Source organism: Tyto alba, unplaced genomic scaffold (assembly GCF_018691265.1).
Source record: "Tyto alba isolate M040663 unplaced genomic scaffold, T.alba_DEE_v4.0 Super-Scaffold_27, whole genome shotgun sequence".
NCBI classification, from domain to species: Eukaryota; Metazoa; Chordata; class Aves; order Strigiformes; family Tytonidae; genus Tyto; species Tyto alba.
The window spans coordinates 9,061,936-9,068,732 of NW_024881301.1; the positions used below are offsets into that span (position 1 = coordinate 9,061,936).

Sequence of the window (6,797 nt, forward strand, 5' to 3'; positions counted from 1 at the left end):
TTTCTTTCTCCCAGTTTCGCAAATGAATACTAGTTTCTGATGAGTGTCTATTTTGAAAATGAGAATATTTTCTAGACATTAATTCTATATCCATTTTTCAGTGAGCATGCTTTGACCAAAGCCTTAACAGCATTGCTCATCTTTGAGGCATGTGTTCATTCAGTTAAGCCTACTGAAAGGCCAGATGTTATGAATCAGACCAGAAGTCCATCTAGCCCAAATACCTCTGAACCAGACTAGAGGCTCACCACTGGTCCCCACCTTCTGAGATGCTGGGCAATGGAGCCTAAGAACCAGGAAAGCCTGTGGCAGTGATATTCTTGGCATAGTCTTTTAGCTTCTAGACTTTGGGATACTGTTGCTGGCAAAATACAGTATTTATGTTGAACAAGTTAAGCTGGTAAAAAACAACCAGAAAGAGGAAGAGTGTGGAAAGGAAGAGCAAGGTGTACAGAAGGACTTTGAAGAGGGTTTTTTGATTCTTCTGTGGTTACAAGTGTCAATCACAATTTTACTTCCCAATAAAATGTTCTTGAAAAGCAAGAAGATACACGTAAGAACTCAGACCTGTTTTTCCTTTATCACATTTTAAGAATATTAATTTTGTTATCTAACCATACTTAACTTATTAAAACTGGATTGTTCAGTATTAATTTGTTTTAAGTTGTCTTTTCCTGGCTGACTGCCAAAGCGGTTACAATGCTATACAATTGCAATACACAAGAGATTCATAGTATCCTCTAATTACTCTTTAGATACCTCACACAAGCACTGCTTTTTTTTTTTTTTTCTTTTTTAGAATCGGGAAGGCATTAAGTTTGATTGAAAATTTCAAAACCTTTAGCCCAGATACTCTATTTTGCTTCCTGAAGCTGAACTTTACACTCACCATCAAAAAGTTTGCCTGAGTTACGGGCAAACATTTGGAACAGGACTGAACACAAACATCACCCTCCACTCAGACTGTTCTTTTGCTACGAGGCCATCAGTCCTGGTAAGAATACCCTAGACCTTACTGCATTTATGCTCTGTCATTCACACCATGAATAAAACACTATTACTGTCTCAGTTTTGCAAGACTAGAAGGTGCTTTGGGCATGTGCAAACAAAGGAAATTAACCCCACTGAACCAAAGTCTTCCAATATGAAGACTGGCTTTAAATGTCTGATTAATGTCACAAAATGGCCCTGAAAGTTTCCGCAAAACAAAGTTAAAGGCTTTGATCTACAAAGATTTACTTCCGTGAGTGTGTTTACTCAACTTCACTGTCAATAGAAGTAAATGAAGTTATTCACTTTTGTAAGCCTGATCTAGTTGATCCTAAAATCTGAACTGAAGGTGTTACTTGAGACTTCTGAAGAATCACTTCTTTTTCCCAGACTTCTCTAGACTCCTGGTGTGAAGAAAGCCACGGAAACACGTATCTAAAGCCACAAAGTTTTTCATCCCCCTGAAGAGGCAATCCGAAAGACAAATTGTTTGAAGTTCAGTAGCACCATCAAAATTCAAAATTTATGTAAACATTTAAGATACAGATGTAGTCAATATACATACTTATTAGAGTCTCATATAACACTATTATATTAGCATTCACCTTCCAAAAATACAAAGATAAAATGCAGCCAGGTTAGCAAAAGAAGTTATCTAATTTCCTATCCAACATCTTAGAATACTCAAGAAGTTGAAATACATATGATGCCAGTCTGAGGTTCTAGTGGTCATTACTTACTTGGCACTCTCCAACCATACCCTGTAACATTACCTAACACTACAGTCAAGAAAAATGGAAACACTGCCCCAGTCTCAGCCACAACAGTCAACACAGCCTTGGATCTGCTCCACTGATGATCCCTACGGCAGTATCCCACTGGGCTGTGGGGCTCAGATACAAGCCAGGGTTAGCAGTCCTCGCAGGAGACCCTTAGCTCAAGGGCTTATTTCAGCTGAGCATGAATTTGATCCACTGACTTTTGGAAAATGTCATGAAACCCAGTGCTCTAGGTACGTGCCTACCCAAAGTGACAATAGAAAGAGTGTTTCCCATCCTATTTCCAGTTATTCTTTATGTTTTTAAATAATATATGTTCAAATGTAAAGGGAACAAAACTTATGCATAAGTAATAATGTTTACTTACTTCATTTCTAGCATTAACGTTACTATCACCTTGATCTCCGATCCTGCAATCAGCCATGCATGTTAACTTTACCTAAGGGTGCAGTCCCACTCAATTCAGTAACTTGCTTCAGTGCCAGTTACTGCTTTGATGAATTGGCATCATTAAGGATAAACCCCCATAGGTGGAAAAGGCAGTAAGAATGACCCCTTAAAACCTAAAATTAAACTTGTCCTACAGTTAGTTGACAGCATCTTTTCAATATGACTTCTTCCCTACTAAATTCAGCATACACATGGGAATTTGTCCAGGTTTGCCTTCAAATCCTGGCAATCGATAATGCAATCTGGAACCCTACAGCTCTAAGTCATTGGTTTCAATGCAGCCAGGGACTGTAGTGATTGAAAGAAGTTACCATATGGCAACTGTAAAGCAGTTTGTATTAAAAAAAAAAAAAAAAATTAGTGGCTGCCACATCATAAAATCCATCACTGTAAAACAGCATCCTACTGGCATTCTCAAGGAGAACAAAAATGAAATAAATACTGAGAATTAACTATCTACTTATATTTCGAGGTGGCTCCTCCAGGACAAAAACTAAACCATTCTGTTACAGTAGTTTGGGAAAGTACGTTTCTCTCTCACTAATCAATCTGTTCCATCAACTAGCAGAGGACTTCAAGTACTAGAAGCCCAAAACTTTCACGAGGGCTTCGCAGAAACCACAGACTGTGTAAGTATGCACAGAAGGTGTCCTATCTGAAAAAGGCTGCTGGATATGACACAGCAGAATAAGGACACATTCGTAAAGTAGTCTTTGTGTTAATGCTGACACCAATTTTTAGATTAACATCAAGATAGCTTACTCAAACTGTGATCAAAGTATGAGGCAAAACAGTTGGATCCAAGTAGGGAATACAGATGAAAGAACGTATTTCTTTTAACTAACGGTTTGAACAGAAGGCATTATCTATTGAAAATACATAGCTTTTGTCCGCAGACAGCACGTACAGGAAAGTAAAACCATACAGCTACATTGTTAATAAAGTAAACTTTGACCACATAAACTGGCATGTGCCACCCCGCAGACTTTCACATCACTGTCACATGACAGCCATCATTTATCAGAGCGAAGAGAATGCCGACTTCATTCTTCGGGAGCTGCAGGAAGTATGCAAAGCTCAAAATAAGGAATATTCCTCTAGTGCAGAAGTGTAGTTCTCTACTCTGCTACATAAGTACAGATAAAAAAAGCCTAAATTGTAAACTGCAGTTTTTCAATAATGCTGTTACACAGTACACAGAACACCAAAGATTTATTATTTTTCTAGTGATTTCAAATAATGTAGTAATTTAAATACTTTCAATTTTGTTAGTTTCGTAGCCAAAGAACTGTTGTTATGCAATAAATATTCCCCTGAAAATCTCTCTTTATGATATGAAATACAGATTAAAGCTATTTTGCGCTCACTACTCTCATTCCGAATGAGGTTCTTCAGATTTCAAAGAGCGGTTCTGGGATCCAGGTATTAAAAAGTTATTGAAAACTGGACCAGTAGCTCTGTAAGCAGCAAAACCAGGGAGGTCTCATTTCCTGCATCAATTTCCAGCTTGAGATAAGTATTGACATGAACTCTCTGGTGTGCAGGTTAAGAGCTCTCTTATACCTGGCTTCCTTACTTTCACAGATTTTGTAGAAATTGCTCACCTGGGAGACCTCTGCTGCCAAATTTGTTTGAAACTGGCTAACAGCCAGAAGAGTTCTTCGAGGGACTGATGGTACACGCATACTGCAGTTGTATTTGAGCTGCGTCTCCTGAGGAAATAAAGCTAACAAAACGCATGGAATATTTACTGGCAATTGCTGCTACCAACTACTGTCATCCCTTCACATGCCTGGTATTGCTGGATCTTTTTCTCTGAAATTCAGCACTGTGCCAGTGTTGCTCTCTTTCTGTTCACCTCATGGATGCCACCTCATCCCGAAACTAACCCTGACACCCTGCCTGCGCAAAACACACCCTTAGTCTCAGCTCTATGCCCATGTTCAGCAGGAACCTCCTGTAGCTAAAGTTACAGATACGCATCAGAAACACAGGTGGAAGTGCAAGGTTTTGTTGTTTGGAAAAGAACAGTTCTTACATCCATAAGGCCCGCAGAAACATCATTATGGCAAAAACATACTGCTTACTGACAGATACTACGAGTGTAACTGACAAGGCAATTTTATTAGAAATCCCTCTTCATGGGCTGGCTTTCCAAAAATAAAAGACTGAGGTAAACTTTTGTATCTTGCTTCCCTGATTAATGGTCAATTTTGCTTGCAAAATTTGCTTGAAATTTCATCTAGCTGTCTACGAATTATTAAGAGACAGTACACCTTCCTTGGCAACACGCTCCACGTTTTAAACTGGTTTTGGAGCAGTATGCCAGTTTAAGTAAATCCAAACATCTATTTCTTAATTAACAGCCAGCCTCTGCTTAGGGTTATATCCAGCAGGTATATCTGACTACACCTTCTTAACAACATGAGTTTTGGAAATACTTTAATCGTAGTTTTCCCAGTGCAAAGCAGCCAATACCTACATACATACCAGACACCTGGAAAGGGCCATTCGGAAATGAATGCAATAAACCCGTGTATGTGTAATGTTGTATAGTGGAGAAGACGACACGCCAGCCCCTGGTGTGAGGGGTGCCCGCACAACTTTGCACAGCGCAAGCTTGTGGGTCCACACAGTGCAGAAAGTTACGTGCAGCCTCCGCAGAAACGGGAGCCTCCGCGCGTCCGATCTTTTTTTTTTTTTTTTTTTTGAACCGTAAGGAAGGCGAGGAGGCTTGATGAAGTCTGACGATCAAACATTTGAATTAATGACTCAGAAATTTAAACGCAGGGATACAAACCAGAAGAGTGAGCAAAAAAAAAAAAAAAAAAAATCGAAAAATTCATATAAAATAATTCGACGCAGGCCAGGCTACAGGCGCCTCGCAAAGCGATTTCCTGAATTTCAAACCGCCTGCACCCTCCGTCCCCGGCCGGCCGTGCCGGCACCCGGGAGCTGCGGCGGGACCGGCTCACGCCGAGCGCCCACCCGGGCGGGGAACGAGAAAAACCGCCCCACGACCGCGGCAGCCGGGCGGGCCGGGGCCGCCGCGGCAACCCGGCGGCGGGGGCCTCCCCTCACAAACTTACTTCCCCTCCGCCCGCCCGCCCGTCCCCCGCAGCCAGCCCAGCTCAGCCCAGCCCCGGGCGGCGCAGCGCGGCTCCCGCCCGCCCGACCCCTCGGCCCCGCGGGCGGGGGGCTCGGGCCCGGAAGAAAGTTGCTGAGAAACTTTCTGCGGAGAAAGAGGCCGCGGGTGAGGGGCGGACACCCCCTCCCCTCCGCCCCCTCCCGCGGGGCCGCCCGGCGGGGAGAGGCCGGGGGCGGGCGGCCGGGGCCTAGCGCCTCGGCGGGCGCCGCCGCCATCGCGGCCGCCTCTCCCGCGGGGCGGGGGAGCGGGGACGCGGCCGGGTCCTCACCTGCCTCTCCTCGGCGTGGCGGGTGGGAGAAGGACGGGGGGGAGGGAAGGAAGCGGGGCCCCCCCCGCTCCTCCCGGAGCCGCGGCGACCCGGGGAGGGAAGGGGGGGAGGAGGGGAAGGGAGGAGGGACGAGGAGCAGGAGGAGGGAGCCGGGCGCTCCGGTGCGTGCGGGAAGCCGGAGCCTCGCTGCGGGGGGAGGAGGAGGGGGAGGAGGAGGAGGAAGAGACTCCCCGCCCCTACGGCCGGGCTCTCCGGCGGACACCGCGGCCCCTCCTCCGCGCCTCAGCTTTCCCCCCGCCCCTGCGGCCGCTCCGGGCCGGGCTCGCCGTGTTTCCCCGCCGGGGCAGCGGCTCCAGACCCGAGTCGGAGGCCGCGGGGAGGAGCCGGGCGGCCCCCGCAGAGCCGGGCTGGCGGCCCCCTCCTCCGCGCCGCTGCGCAGGGAGCCAACATGGTGGTGGAGGAGCGCGGAGCGGCCGCTCTCCCGGCGTCGGGGAGGGAGGGAGGGAGGGAGGGAGGGAGGGAGGGAAGGGGGGAGGGAGGGAGGGAAGGGGGGAGCCGGGGCTTGCCCTGCCCTGCCCCACGGCTTCGGGGGCGAGGCGTGGGCCGCGGGACGGCCGAGGGCAGCCGGCGAGCCCCGTCCTTGTCTCCCGGGGTCGGGTCGCGGGACCCTTGTCGGGGTAGATATGGGGTGTGGGGGGCGGCCGAGCCGCTGGGCTGCTTCTCCCGCTTCCCGCCCTGTCGGGTGGGTGACCTCGGTAAGCCTCTCTCACCAGAGAAGCTGAACCCGAAAGATTTCGGCAGCGGAGCCTTCGGCGTGGTGTGGGAAAGTCGAACAAAAATAACCTTAAAACTACTGAACCGGGCATTTCCAGGTGGGCTACGGCTTAGGCTTGGTAGATTTAATTGGGGGGGGGGGGGGGGGGGGGGGGCGGTGTCAAAGAGATGCAAAACGATCCTCGTGAGGCGCGGGTGGCGCAGGGGGCTGAGGCGGTGCTGCGCGGTGCTACGCGCCTGCCGCCCAAACCCTGGGCGAACAAAGAACGAGAGTCTTGATAACGCACCAGTAGCTCCCTGGTATTTTATGTTACGGGTGGTTTCCCTGCTCATCGCAGAAGTCGGCGTGTCGCGTTTTGAGAAAAATAAGAAATTGGATTTGTGTCAA

At 47.7% G+C, this 6,797-nt stretch overlaps 1 protein-coding gene across 1 annotated transcript in view; it reads right to left on the reverse strand.

Moving 5' to 3' along the window:
• Nucleotides 1-6,122, reverse strand: part of YES1 (YES proto-oncogene 1, Src family tyrosine kinase) — a 51,674-nt gene extending 45,552 nt beyond the window's left edge. Inside the window, exon 1 of the mRNA XM_042798116.1 lies at nucleotides 5,636-6,122. The gene's annotated coding sequence lies outside the window, so the exon portion shown is untranslated. The remainder of the gene's footprint in view (nucleotides 1-5,635) is intronic.
• Between the last annotated feature and the right edge of the window lie 675 nt (nucleotides 6,123-6,797).